This window comes from Empidonax traillii, unplaced genomic scaffold (assembly GCF_003031625.1).
Source record: "Empidonax traillii isolate 1590-97213 ecotype Southwest subspecies unplaced genomic scaffold, ASM303162v1 scaffold21:size2437335, whole genome shotgun sequence".
NCBI lineage: Eukaryota > Metazoa > Chordata > Aves > Passeriformes > Tyrannidae > Empidonax > Empidonax traillii.
This window is the reverse complement of record NW_020955214.1, coordinates 1,552,297-1,565,163: the sequence shown is the minus strand read 5'-3', so window position 1 is coordinate 1,565,163 and position 12,867 is coordinate 1,552,297. Positions and strand designations below refer to the sequence as shown.

At 40.3% G+C, this 12,867-nt stretch overlaps 1 protein-coding gene across 2 annotated transcripts in view; it reads right to left on the bottom strand.

Moving 5' to 3' along the window:
- Nucleotides 1-12,867, bottom strand: part of ELMOD1 (ELMO domain containing 1) — a 45,082-nt gene that overhangs the window by 29,108 nt on the left and 3,107 nt on the right. For both annotated transcript variants that reach the window (XM_027900438.1, XM_027900431.1), the window contains exon 2: nucleotides 66-171. The gene's annotated coding sequence lies outside the window, so the exon portion shown is untranslated. The remainder of the gene's footprint in view (nucleotides 1-65; nucleotides 172-12,867) is intronic.

Genomic DNA, 12,867 nt, shown 5'->3' with positions numbered 1-12,867 from the left:
AAAAGGAGAGAAAGCTTGAAGAAATATCCAGACAATTTCAAACACTTCTTGTGTTCTTCAAATACCTGTCTGGTTCACAGCAGTTTCCAAGTGGCAGTTTCAAGAGACACTCAGTTCACTCTGCTGTTAAAAGTCCTCTGTTTGCCAGAATTTCCAACAGCACTTGGAGACCTTGGGTAAAAGTAGAATGTAAGCAAAGAGCTATTACTGATCCTAATTTAATTCACAACAAGAGATATTGGGTAATCAATTTTCCTGGTGACCAGCTATGTTAAATGATACACATGAGGTCTTACAATAGAGTTGATCAGGTTGCCCATCAGTTCTGAGATCTGGTGTTCTACAGTTAATATTCTTTATGTCTACCAGTTAGGCCTAGTAGAGGAGAGGAAGTGGAAGAATTCATGAAGAAACATTGCAAATATAACCCTGCCTGTGTACTGCAGACTCTCCCCGTTCACCACCTCTTTACTTCATGTTTCTGAAATGAAGTATTCACTTATAAGTGATACTTGACTAAAAGATGCAGACTTCTCAGATTACAGTACTTCATACCCTGTAAAAGGTAATAAAACATTTTTAATTTCTTCACTTGCCAGAAAATAGGTACTGCTACATGTGTCTGCTATTGGGACAGCTCAATCCAAGGCTTAAAGGGAACAAGACCACACTTTCAAGCTCTATACTAGTACAAACCACACACAAAGGCCTGAGTAAAAGCTGTGAAGAAATCATTTAAGAGCCTGTTTTCCATTAGCACTGCATGCAGCATGCTGAAAACTACTTAAAGCCTTAAGAAATTTGACCTCTTTTGTAGCAAAGCTATAAATTCAGAGAACCTCCAACTTATTTTCTTCTCCAGGACCTATCAGCTCTGATGGGATAAAAATCTTCTTGCCCTATCTTGTTCTCATATTCTTTCCCATTTGTAACTTGCAAGTTTCACATTCTGTTATTGCCTGCTGACAAGAACAGAACAAGCATTTAAGTTCAGAAAAAATGAAGCTATCTCGTTGGATTACATCACATAAAGCTTGCTAAAAATATATAATCCCTGAACTGTGAAAGCTTCATTCATTTATATTGTTTTTGACTGGCTGAATCATGTTGCTGTCCCCTGAATACAGCTGTAATTGGTGCTGGCTGCAGTGACACCTGCTTGCAAGGGTAGAGAGATGCTAACATCAAACTCTAGTTCATTAATTAACACAGTAGGCAGGCTCCTAACGCTTTCTGATAGAGATTTTGATAGGTCTTCTATGGCAGCAAGCACAGGAAGAAAAGGAGATAGGCAAAAACTGGAGGGGATATAACCTGCTCCCCTTCTCCAGTCTAATAATTTGCTGTTTAAAAGATACAGTTTGTGAAAGATTCTCACAGCTGAGTCTCAGTGTTTTAGCATCAACTTGAAGAAAGGAAGCTCCACCACAATATTTGACCCATAAGGGCATCAGTATAAAGGACACACCAGAAGTGTCAGGAGCTGTCAGATCAACCCCCTCAAAGTGTGTGCTGGCCTCAGCCTCCGAGGTCAGCTCCCTCTTGATTCTGATCAAGGTACTTGCTGAAATTATGGTGCTTTACTACTGCTTTAAAGGGAAAAGAAGTTCAGCTTGCTTGAACTCCAGAACTGGTTCATCCAAGTGTGGCATGGAGCCTCCAGATACTCTCCCTGCGAGAACAGTTACCAGCTACAGCCAATTATAAACTCATTTTGAATGCTCATTAAAAATTAGACTGTTTCAAAAATGGTGTTTTAAGTCAGCATAGCTGTTCATACACTCTTGTCTTCTTCTCAGAAAGCTAAACTTGAAGGAAGGTCACTGGTTGCAAAGAAAGAGCAAAAAACTAAGTGACAAAACAAGCATGACAAATGATTGAAAGTGCCGATTTTGGATCTCTTTAAAAGCACACCCTTGGAATTACAGGAATAATTTTTGTTGATCTCTCTCTTTTAATGAAAAGGTGTGAGAGAAAGTCATGAGAAAGAAACTTTACAGCTGATGCCACAGAAATCAATACCAAAGCCTTTCAGCTCACAGAGGAATAGTTCACCCTGCATATTCAACAGCCAGTTCCCCATAGCACAGGCCCAGATAATAACCAGGGCCATAGGAAGGCCATGGCCTCAAAAGCAGTTTCCACTGGGGCTCAACGCAATCAAATTCCACCTGACACTGTTCACAGAAGGCTTCAAGACCTAGAGGCAAGACTTCCAGCTCAAGCAGATGCACAGAGAACCTACACTGCTGTCTTGGTTCATAAGGTAAAAGGTTTACTTTTTACGTGGGGTAGACAGGCTTTCTAAATGCTGTAATCTGCTAAGAAGAGACAAAAAATCAGTGCTGTGCTCTGCAATTCTTGCAAGAGTACACTTTTGTGGACACACATACACATGGTATTAGGCTATTTACATCCAGGCTAGACTGGGAAGCCAAATCAGAAGTTGAGAATTTACAGTCGTCTTCAAAAAAAGTAGGACTGGAGGACAGGATTCCCTATTTCTATGTATCTCTGTAAGTGATCCTCTAGGGGAAATTCAGCAAAGATTTTCTGTAAAGAAAACAGCTCTTTAGAAAGATTGTTACCACAATTCACAGCTGATTAGAGTTCAACTATTCATAAACCTATAGAGCCACAAGATCAAATTTCTGCCAGTCTCTTTATCACAAAACGTAACAGATTTTACGTAAGCGAAACTTTACTTCCAGCATCTCAGTGAATGGGAAGAGCAGCTATAGCTTAAAATAACATGTTCAATCAACACTTCAGAGTTTATTCAAAAAGTCAATTGTATTAGGTGTGTTTAGAAAAAAGACAACATAAACCAGACAATCCCTCCCCTCCCCACACCTCCGTTTTTGGTCAGGGAGAAGGACTTGACTTCCAGCCTCCTGTTTTCTTTAGGAAAGTTGCATGTCTGCAGATCAGGAAGACTTTCAAGGTCCACTTGTAGGAAAGAAAGACACACATGAGAAAAAGATGCCTACAAGTGAGAGATAATCTGGTTAATAAATGTTTTTGAGCTTGCTGAAAGACAGGACACAACAATTAAGCACAAGTTGAGAATTTGACAGCAGTTTTGGATTTGGGGAGACTGAAATACAAAATTCTGAAGAGGCAACTTCATGAACTTCTGAAATATCACTTCTGTCAGAAAGTGCCAGACTCTCAGCAGGACATGCAGAGCCAGAAGGTGTCCCGCAGGGAGCAACCTGTTAGAAACAACATCCACTCACTACCCAGAGCCCAAATTTGCATTTTTACATGGTTTTACTTACTTGAACTTGTAGCTGCTTTTCTAGAACTTAAGAAAATGTTCTAGCTTCATGCTATGCACACATTTTCTCACTAAGGAATCTGTAAGATACTTTTCTTCTCCTTTTGTAGTCAGTTTTTCAGCCTTTTCTGATTTTAAGTCATGCAGCTGAAGTAAGTCTAAAGACAAGTGGGTCTGACTTTGTTAGCTATCTTCCATTAACTCTCTAGAAGTAGCTTGCACAACACAGATCCACTACGAAACACTCTTGACCCAATGTTTGAAGTCTGCTCTTTGGCATGAAGAGACTCATCCACGATGTAAGGCTCTAGACTGAGAATGGTGGAGCAAGGAGGACACAGTTTGGATTTCCCACACACTCAAGTTCTCAGCTTGCAGGATTTTATCCTGTACTATACCACTTCTACAAAGCAGCTTCCTCCTCCCTCCAACACCATACCCACATACGCATTCATTGCCAATTGTTTCATCCAGTTTATTTTAAACCAGACAGCAGCTTTCCCTCCTAAAACTAACCAAAGCTTTTCTTGGAAGAGAAGCAGTACTACTATAATCACCTAGAACAGCAAAACTATTGCAATCTCTGTCTCAAAATATAAATTAAGCTCTCCTTAAATAAACATCAACTATTGGAATTTCTTGTGACTCTAGGATCTTTTTGGTAGTATAGTAAAATATGCATCAATCTGAAAGGTTAGCAGTTGCTGGGAGCTCAAAGAAATGAAGAGTAAGCTTTAAAAGTCACCTCTTTATCTGAAGCTCAAGGTTTGCTTTTTTTTGTCTTCAAGAAAGCTGCAGATACAGCTGAAGGGAAAAGTTGTGTTATTTAACATAAATCATATATTTATCAGAGTAAAATATAAACCAAAGGTAGTTTCCTTCACAATATTTGTTTTGCAAGCTAATGATTCATCTGGCATATTGCAAACACTCAGAAGGATTATATTCCAATTACAAAGAAGGAGTATCTGTGCTGAAGAGAAAAATCGTTGGAACCATTAATACAAGCAGGCTGAATATAGAACCTTGTTTATGTGGATCCTTAGATTACCAAAAAAAACCAAAGTCCAGTAATTTATTTTTAAGTTTAGTTGTTACAGTTTCAAAGTGTGTTTTCCTGAATGCCACCATCATGATGTTGATTTCAGGTTGCAGCTTTTCTTTCCAGTAGTATCCTGGGTGGCCACCTATCCCTCATTTACCTTGAAAACCTGCATGCATTTATCTGTATATTCTTTTTTTCTTCTTCTTCTTTTTTTTTTTTTTTTCCCTGAAGGGAATGTTAGTACTTCTGTATCTTGAAGACCAATCTGCGATAACCAGAATTAGAAAGGGGAAGAATAGCTGACACAGATTATGAAATGTCCCTTGAGGTCCTGGAGGATAGCAAGCTGGCAGCAAGCCAGCAGTATGCAAAGACAGACAACAGCACTCTGGGCTGCATGAACACAAACAGAGCCAGTAAGGAGATTGAAGGAAGAGATTATCTTCCTCTACTCAGCACTCTGGACCATATTTAGACACTGTCTAGTTTGGGGCTCCAGCAATACACGAAAGACACCAATAAATTGAAGAGAATTAAGCAGAGGTCACTGAGATGGCAGGGTAGAGGGTGGGGGAGATGGACTTGTTCAGCCCCAGGTGGAGACAGCTTTAGAGGAACGTAACAGCACCTATAGTGCCTACAGAGACGTCATCAAGAAGTCTTAGATGGACTCTTCACAGCAGTGCAGGACAGGAAGGTGAAAAATAACAGGCAGAAACTTGAACAGGAGAGGTTCAGCCTGGATACAGAGCAAAAATTTTTCCTGAATAGGACAGTCAGGCAGTGGAACAGATTTCCCAGAGAGACTGTGCAGTCTTTGAGGTTCCAAGTCCCAGCTGAATGAAGCCCTGAGAAGCCTGATTTCATGGCTGACCCTAATGTGGGCTGGAGGTTGTGCAGGAGATATTCTAATGTCTCTTCCAGCCTTTGATTCTCTGCTTCCCCCACGGTCACTTTCATGGGAAGATCTCAGATAACCTGAGTTATACCCAAGTATTCATAGTACTATAATGTTATAGAGATACAACAACATGGTGCCCAAGTCCCTGCTCTTTTATCAGTTTCAGGCCTAGCAACTTCTCACTAAATTCCTATATACTTTTTAGCGTTTCCCAAGAAACAAGCTTAGCTTTAGGATGGAACAAAATCATTCCCTCTATCTTATCTCTCCCCACCACTCCCAATCAGAAGCCTCCACCATGCAATTTGACCATAAACAAATCATTATAAGGGTTGTACAAGTCAAAAATGAGGGTCTCCAAGAGTCCTACCAGTATCAATGCAGCACACAAAACCCCCAGACACAAATAAATCCCCAACAATTCTAGGACCCCAGTTTGGTAAGCCATTTTAATTCCCAGCAAGTATTGTTTATCAGGCTATCCATGGAATAGACACACGCCTATTTGCATCTTCCAGCTTGCATTCATGCTGAAAGGTGGTATAGAAGTCCCTTCAAGTGTATTAGAAAACCTGGTAAAAACAGAGGAACTTTGACCATCTCAGTTGCAGCATAGTCATTTATAGGTCTTTGAATGTTATAGCAAGAACACTGCTCAGACTTCTCCAGCTCAGAACACATCCTGGGAAATGGCTCTATTGCTGAAAAAGCTCCCAGGAACAGGTTGCCTCAAACCACACTTCCATGGAGTTCAAAAGCACTTTGTGTTGGCTCAGAAGTGGCTTTGCCTAACACCAATGGACGCAGCCACTGGCAGGACTCACCTCAAGGATCAACAGTGGATGCCTGTTTTCTGTGAGCTTAGTTTTTCTTCTCAGTACAGAAAGGCATTTTCATTTCCATGTGCCCATGATGAGGCTGTATTCAATGTCAAACACTCTTTAGAAAAAAGTCTTGGAACAAAATGTCACACTTGATTGATGATGTTAATAAGCAAGACTTGACTTCAGTCACACTGTCACAGGTAATAAAATTTTTTCCCCTCCTAATCTCCATCACTAGTTGACATTTTTCATTTCTGTATTTCACTAGGAGAGTGAAGGAAAGGCTAGATGTGAAGTAAAATTTAACAGAATTTTAGTCTGTGAGCATGAGCACATACAACACAATTAAGCAATAAAAAGAGCCCTGAATAAAAGCTTAAAAGCAGAGTTGGGGAGAGGGAGAGCACAAAACCCCCACTTTCTCTCAAGCTACAGAACAATGCCTTGAAAATCTCTAATTTTGTAGTTCTACATTAGCACCATTACTGCCTCTTTAAAGTGGTAAAGAGCATCCCTGATATACAACAATGAAGGAGCAAGAGGGTCTTGCAATACCTGTAAGAGAGAGTCATGTAGGATTGTATTTGGCTTCAAGAAAATTTACTTATGAAGTCTCATATAGCAAGTTACCTCTAACACCACCCAATTCGACCTACACAATGCAATTCCTCCGCAGATTTTTGCGCAGTGATAACCTGCAGTTTAATGAAGATAACATCAAACCAGAACTCAGAGTTGTAGAAGCATTTTCACCTTTTATTGTTAATCTCTGCCCATTAAAAGAGAAGGCTATGGCTCTCTACCTGACTGTTCAAAGAAAACTATATCCCAGAAAGTCAACAAAGGAGATGTTCACGCATACTTCAGACACACTTTGCATGCAGAACTGTGGCAATACTCTTACCATTTGCTATTAGCTCTGCTCTATAACAATGTTGAAAGATGTGGAGGACAAAACTATATGAAGTCACTTCAGGTTACCAGTGAAGACTTTGCTGGGTGCATTCTATTTGTAATAGTGAATACGAAGTTAAAAAAACACAGGAAGCTTTCCACACCCCAGAGAACTGTAAATGTCTAGAAATGTTGTCAGGTGCCTAAATTCAACAGAAATAAAGTATTCAAGTGTTATCTCTGTCTATAGTGTTTCCACTCTTAACAAGCTCACCTTACATATTGAGGAAAGTGTATTTTACACAGAAGAGAACTGAGTAGATGACATATTAGCTAAAAATGAAGTGTCATACTTGAAAACAGCCTTCAACCCACAGCAACTTCCTCTGCCCCCCCCCCTTCATATATTGTAAAATGGCATAATTTTTAGCCACCTCTCATGAACTTCCACTTGACCACTGAGTTCACCCAGGAGAACAGCAGCATCGTCTGGGTGGCTCATATGTGTCTACACAGTTTGCAGTGCAAAGTTTCTGGCCCACTTGCTCTGTTTCCAGACACACTGTATAACAGCTTGAATTGCAAGGAAGTCTGTTCTAAATATAACATTACTCTTCATAGCAACATTCCATCAAGTTTAGAATAAATCCTACAAGGCTAGATGCATAAAATCCAAGTATGCTGCCTGGTTAGCTCCCAGACTAATTACTGCAGAAGCTTTATGGAAAAAAACCAAAATTACTGTTTCCAAAAGTGAATGACTGATGTGCTTTTGCCTTCCCTTCTTGGTTTCCACCTCATTGCCTGGAGATGAGTGGAGAGTACAAGCTAAAAGGAAAAGAGGATGTATTCCCTTGCCACCCAAATTAACTGAAGCCTAGATTTGCTTTAGAGCCCTACCAATTCCTAACAAACAGTAGTTTGTGGGGAAGGAAGATCATTCTATCAATGGGTCACATACAGATCTGCAGTGTCAATGGAATTGCACCGGAGATGCTTGCTCTTTTTCCCTGCCATTCCATCTACTATTATATTTGCTTGGATCAAGCAGAGTGAACTTAGATTAATACAAGCTCACACCAAGCATCACTCTGAAAACATGTAAAACTAAGGACTTTGAGATTTAGTTTGCTAACTGACACCCTTCCCCATGCCCCCCACCCCCAAAAAAAAAAAAAAAAAAAAAAAAAAAAAAAAAAAAAAAAAAAAAAAAAAAAAAAAAAAAAAAAAAAAAAAAAAAAAAAGAGAAGTTAAGACAAGGACATCAGAGGTATCAGGTCTAAGGCCAAACTCAGCTTTCAGGCTAAAGGAGCATAAAGCAGTTTATTTACCCAGGAACCTGGTGAAGATCAGACACAATTCATACTGATCTAACAAAAAATTACTCCATGTCATGCCATCTTCTCAGTGTTGCACCAAATTACTTCAGCATGGGAATGACGACTTTTCCACAGAGCTCTGAGAGAGTCATGCAAGAGTAGGGCAAGTAGGGTACATGAGAGTTTCTGCATTTCCTTCTGTGGTTTTACAGACAAACTGTTCCCTAAGACAGGATTCAAGAATGATGATCTCCCATGCAGTAAGCCAGTTAGAAGATGTCACAAAGCATCACATTTGTGAAACCAGGAGCATCCTATAGCAAGTGTTATGCACCAGCTGTTAGCTGCCTGGAGTCCTGCAGTCTGCAGAGGTACCACAATAAATAAGCAACATATTTAATCAGCAGACAGGAGGACCTAAAATCCCACTTCAGTTTTTTTGCAAACTTCATGGCCTACTATTTCGTCTCCTGTTTGCTGCTCAGTGAGATGTTCTACATCCCAGGAGGCAGGAAATCAGGACAACTCCAGGTATATGACCTTGCTGGAATCTCTGGTTATGCATTTTCTGCCCAGAAGGACATGTGCAGGGTAGATTGTTCTGGTTTTACCAATGCCTGCGGTGAGGAGAAGGGGAAGATATAATCTATTTTACCATAGAAAACAGAAAATGTTCTTAAGTTTCTCCAATAAACATTGCAAACTCCATGTTTTGGTTGAAACCAAGGTTCAAGCCCTTCTTTAAGGAAAAGTTTTGAAAGGCAATATGGTAAAAAAACCCCATATCACTTTATGGCATCTTCCCAATTCTGTTGTCCAGACAGGCCTATGTACCAGCAGCTACCAGTTTACTCTTCAACTTGGAAAACTCATAAGTATCTTACCAAATTTTAGTTTCTATTAACAAGGGTTGTGAACGATTGTAAAAGTGCATTAAGACTCACTTCATCCTACTGTAGCTTAAGATAACTCCAAGTAGCATCAAAATCAAGCACTGCTTCTATAAGCAGTGGAGAAAGAAAGCTATGACAGAGTTTGGTGACAGGGACATTTGTAGAAAAGAGGGATAAAGCAACACAACAACCTCTCCAACATGACAAAGTAAGAAAAAAAGGTGATGAAGATCTGCAAAAAGTAAAGGTGGAAAGAATGGTCTGAAGGTCAATGAATTTATACCAGCTGTTGAGCAAGACCTATGAAGCACACTTTGAAGCATGATACAGGAACCATTTTTATATGGTAATTGCACAAAATGTACTTTTTCAACCAAGTAGGGAAGAGGTGAGTGACAAAGGAAGTGCAAGGTGCTCTAGTGCTCTCCTTCCCTCTGCCACATCCTTCTTGGTCCTACCAAATGTTTACTTTCTTTTAGGTGCCCAGTCTCAAACAGAAAAGGATACTGGAAAAGATTTTATAGCAGCAAACTGGAAAGAAGGGAGAAGACAACATGGAAAGAAAAAAGAAAGAAGAAACATGAAGACCACTGGAAACTCTTCCTGAAACAACATCACCCAGGGGAAGAACAACAAAGCAGAGCCGGTAAGAATACAAACTAGGACAAGATGATTGACAGGACTGCCATAATGGGCTTATTCTTAACACAATGCAACACAAAGTCTTCTTCCTTCAGTGTCTCTACTTAGAAAAGTGAGCATACTTTTTTTTAATATAGTCCTACCCTTTAACCCATAAGGGTAAAGTGATAGAAAAAATTCTAAAAGGAAACAAATAAAGCAAGTTTCCAGAATACTTGCAGCAGATATATTCATAACAGTTCATTAACATGAATTGGTCTTATTCTTGAGGCAGTAACCTGTATGGTATACCACATGTTGGCCAGGACAAATGAGGTTCAAAGAAGAACATGACTGTCTCAGATCCTTGAAGATATTGTTGTATTCTGCATGAAAGAGCTGGGAGCAGATTGTGTGGCCTTGTCTTAATTTGTGCTTATGGTATGTCCCATTTTCCATATCGTCTTCTGGGAGCACCACCACTCCTTTCCTTTTCCCACTCCTCTCCCTTCCTCACATAGTTCAGCAAGAACTCCTCTTTTTCTCCTTCAGCCCATCTGTTCTCCTCAGGTTGCTTTATCACTGACAGCATGAAGGCCTAGCAAGCCCAAAATTAACAAACCCCGCATTGATCTTAGCGTTTCAGAGGCACAACCTGTTTGATGGCACACATCCAAGTCAATGTTGATATGGATATGGCTTTGTGAAAGAAGAGTGGGAGAGGGAATAAGAGACTTGCTCTTATAACTGCCTACCAGAGCTATGGAGGAGGACTACAGTTTCCATGACCACAGGACAGCTTTGTAGTAAGGGGCCCAATTCAAATCACCTGCACACCCACGTGACTGTGCAAATATTATCAGTGTAGTAACAAATTATTGCTACACCGTGGACAAATCTCAATACCAAAGTCATCCTGGAAGACAATGAAAGGTAGGGATTTATCTTTATTTTTCAAATATATGACTAAAAAGAGAAAGAAGAAAGAAAAATCAGTGGAAAACCTCTGTTCATTATCATTGCAATCTGTAACTCACCACAGAAGCACTTGCTTAACATGCTGACTGCAACAGTGTCATGATTTTGGAGTCCTAGGAAATTTATTGTTTCACTTGTGGCAGACACAGACATACAATATGGGCGCATGTGGCAGATGGTGTACATACACTAAGGAATGTTTGTGAAACTGATAGCCAATTGCACACAGTCCTAAACAAGCCCCCTTTACAGAAGCTGCTTTTCCTTATGCATCATCAGCAGACATCAGTAACTGAGTTAGCAGGATGATACAGAGTGCTGTGGAGACAGGACTTGGTATAAATAATTTTCTGGGGTTTGGTCCTGTCCCTTAATCTCTCTATTTGCATATCTTTCCCCAGAAAAGCAAAATACACAACTACTACAGAAGGGACAGCTACATCAGTCCAGAAAGTGCCTCTGCCAAGGAAAAAAGTCCTGCCAAGCACCTGAAATGGAAACCATATAGGCTGAGGAAACACAAACAAAACAAAAAAAACCAAAACACCCTATACAGATGCTGGAGTAGCTCCAGTCTGGTCCCTGAGACTAAATGCTGGGTTGCAGTTGATGTGCTCCCAGAAGAGTTCCTCCTATTTATTCTCAGGTGCTCCAAGACTAGCCAAAGAAGTGAGGTGAAGAACAAAAAGGCAGGGATAACTGGACTGAAAATGCTTGTGAAGTAACTCTATGTACAACATCAACAGAGAGGTGAGATCTCACAGGTACACAGTTTCCTATAGACATAGTCATAAGGACCACAGTGTATTGCACTTCCTAAATCTGCTCTAACAATTTGCAATTTCACATGCTTATACTGACAATTGTTTTCAATTCCAGTCTTTGCACCTCATGTATTTCTCCTATTCCCCAGGGTCCTTTTTATGTCTATGACTGTATCTGTCTGAAAGAGGACGGAGTGCTCAGCCTAAGGATCTGCAGACAGATTGGAAGATGTAAAAAACACTATGCCCAATTGATTAGTTTCACTGATATATATTCACATGTAGTATGTACTATACCTACTGTAATGTTAGAAACTATCTATTTGAAGGGCCTCTCAGCTGTAACAGAAAGCTGAGAAGTTTTTGCTCACATTTTTTCAGGGAAGTAGGACACAGCACCCCAGAACAGACTGCTAGAAATATTTCAAGCTAAAAAAGGTGTTGTGGGGCTCTTCATTCATTTTATGCTCAAGTGGATGAGAACTGCTCACTCGATTACAGCTGAGAGGTACTTTAAAGAAACCGATGTTTTTCACACAAGACTCAGTAACTGAATGGGAACGCTCCCAAAGTGGAAGTCCTGGTTTAGTTTCAGTGGGGGAGTTCGGGTCTCTTGTAACGAGACTGCCCTGAGACCTGAACCATCACAAGGCAACTGGAGGTTTTCAGGGAATGTGTCAGATACTCAAGCTGGATGTGAGCCAAATCACTAGTGTAAACATATTCATAGTTTGTCTCAAGGCAAAGTCAAACAGGTCAGTTTGCCACCAAAATTCTTGCTTTGCCTTGAAAAGGAGTGCTCATGCAGTCCCACATACCATAAGAAGTGACTTGTGAAGCTGCTCCCTCAGCCTCTGCTGTTAGACTTCCCTTTCCACTGCCTGGCAGGAACAGGCAGCATTTCCAGCTCTGGCTCAGGCTTGGCAAATCCTGAGGTACAGCACTGCTCAGCACTCTCGCTCAGTTTTGTGGCTGAGCTCATATCATGTTAGATGGATGCTGAGGATGTTAAGCCTGAATCACAGCCACAGTCCTGCACTACCATAAACATTATTCACATCTCTTTATATCAGGCTCATTTTTCATTTTATTTTTCTCTGCTTTATCCTTCTTTCCTGCTTGGTTTCTGACCACCTGGCTTCCTTCTCAGTATTCCGGTAAACCTTACCCTGGAGTTTACTCTTCACACCTACTTCCCAGAGCTTGCATTGAATGAGAGTAACGTATTTGACACAGTCCTTTGCCCTGCATTACCAGCAAAGGATTTCAAAGGAATGTTAAATAAAAGAAGTTTTCCAATCAAGAAGGCTAAGCAGATGTTCATTAAAAAAAAAAAAAAAAAAAAAAA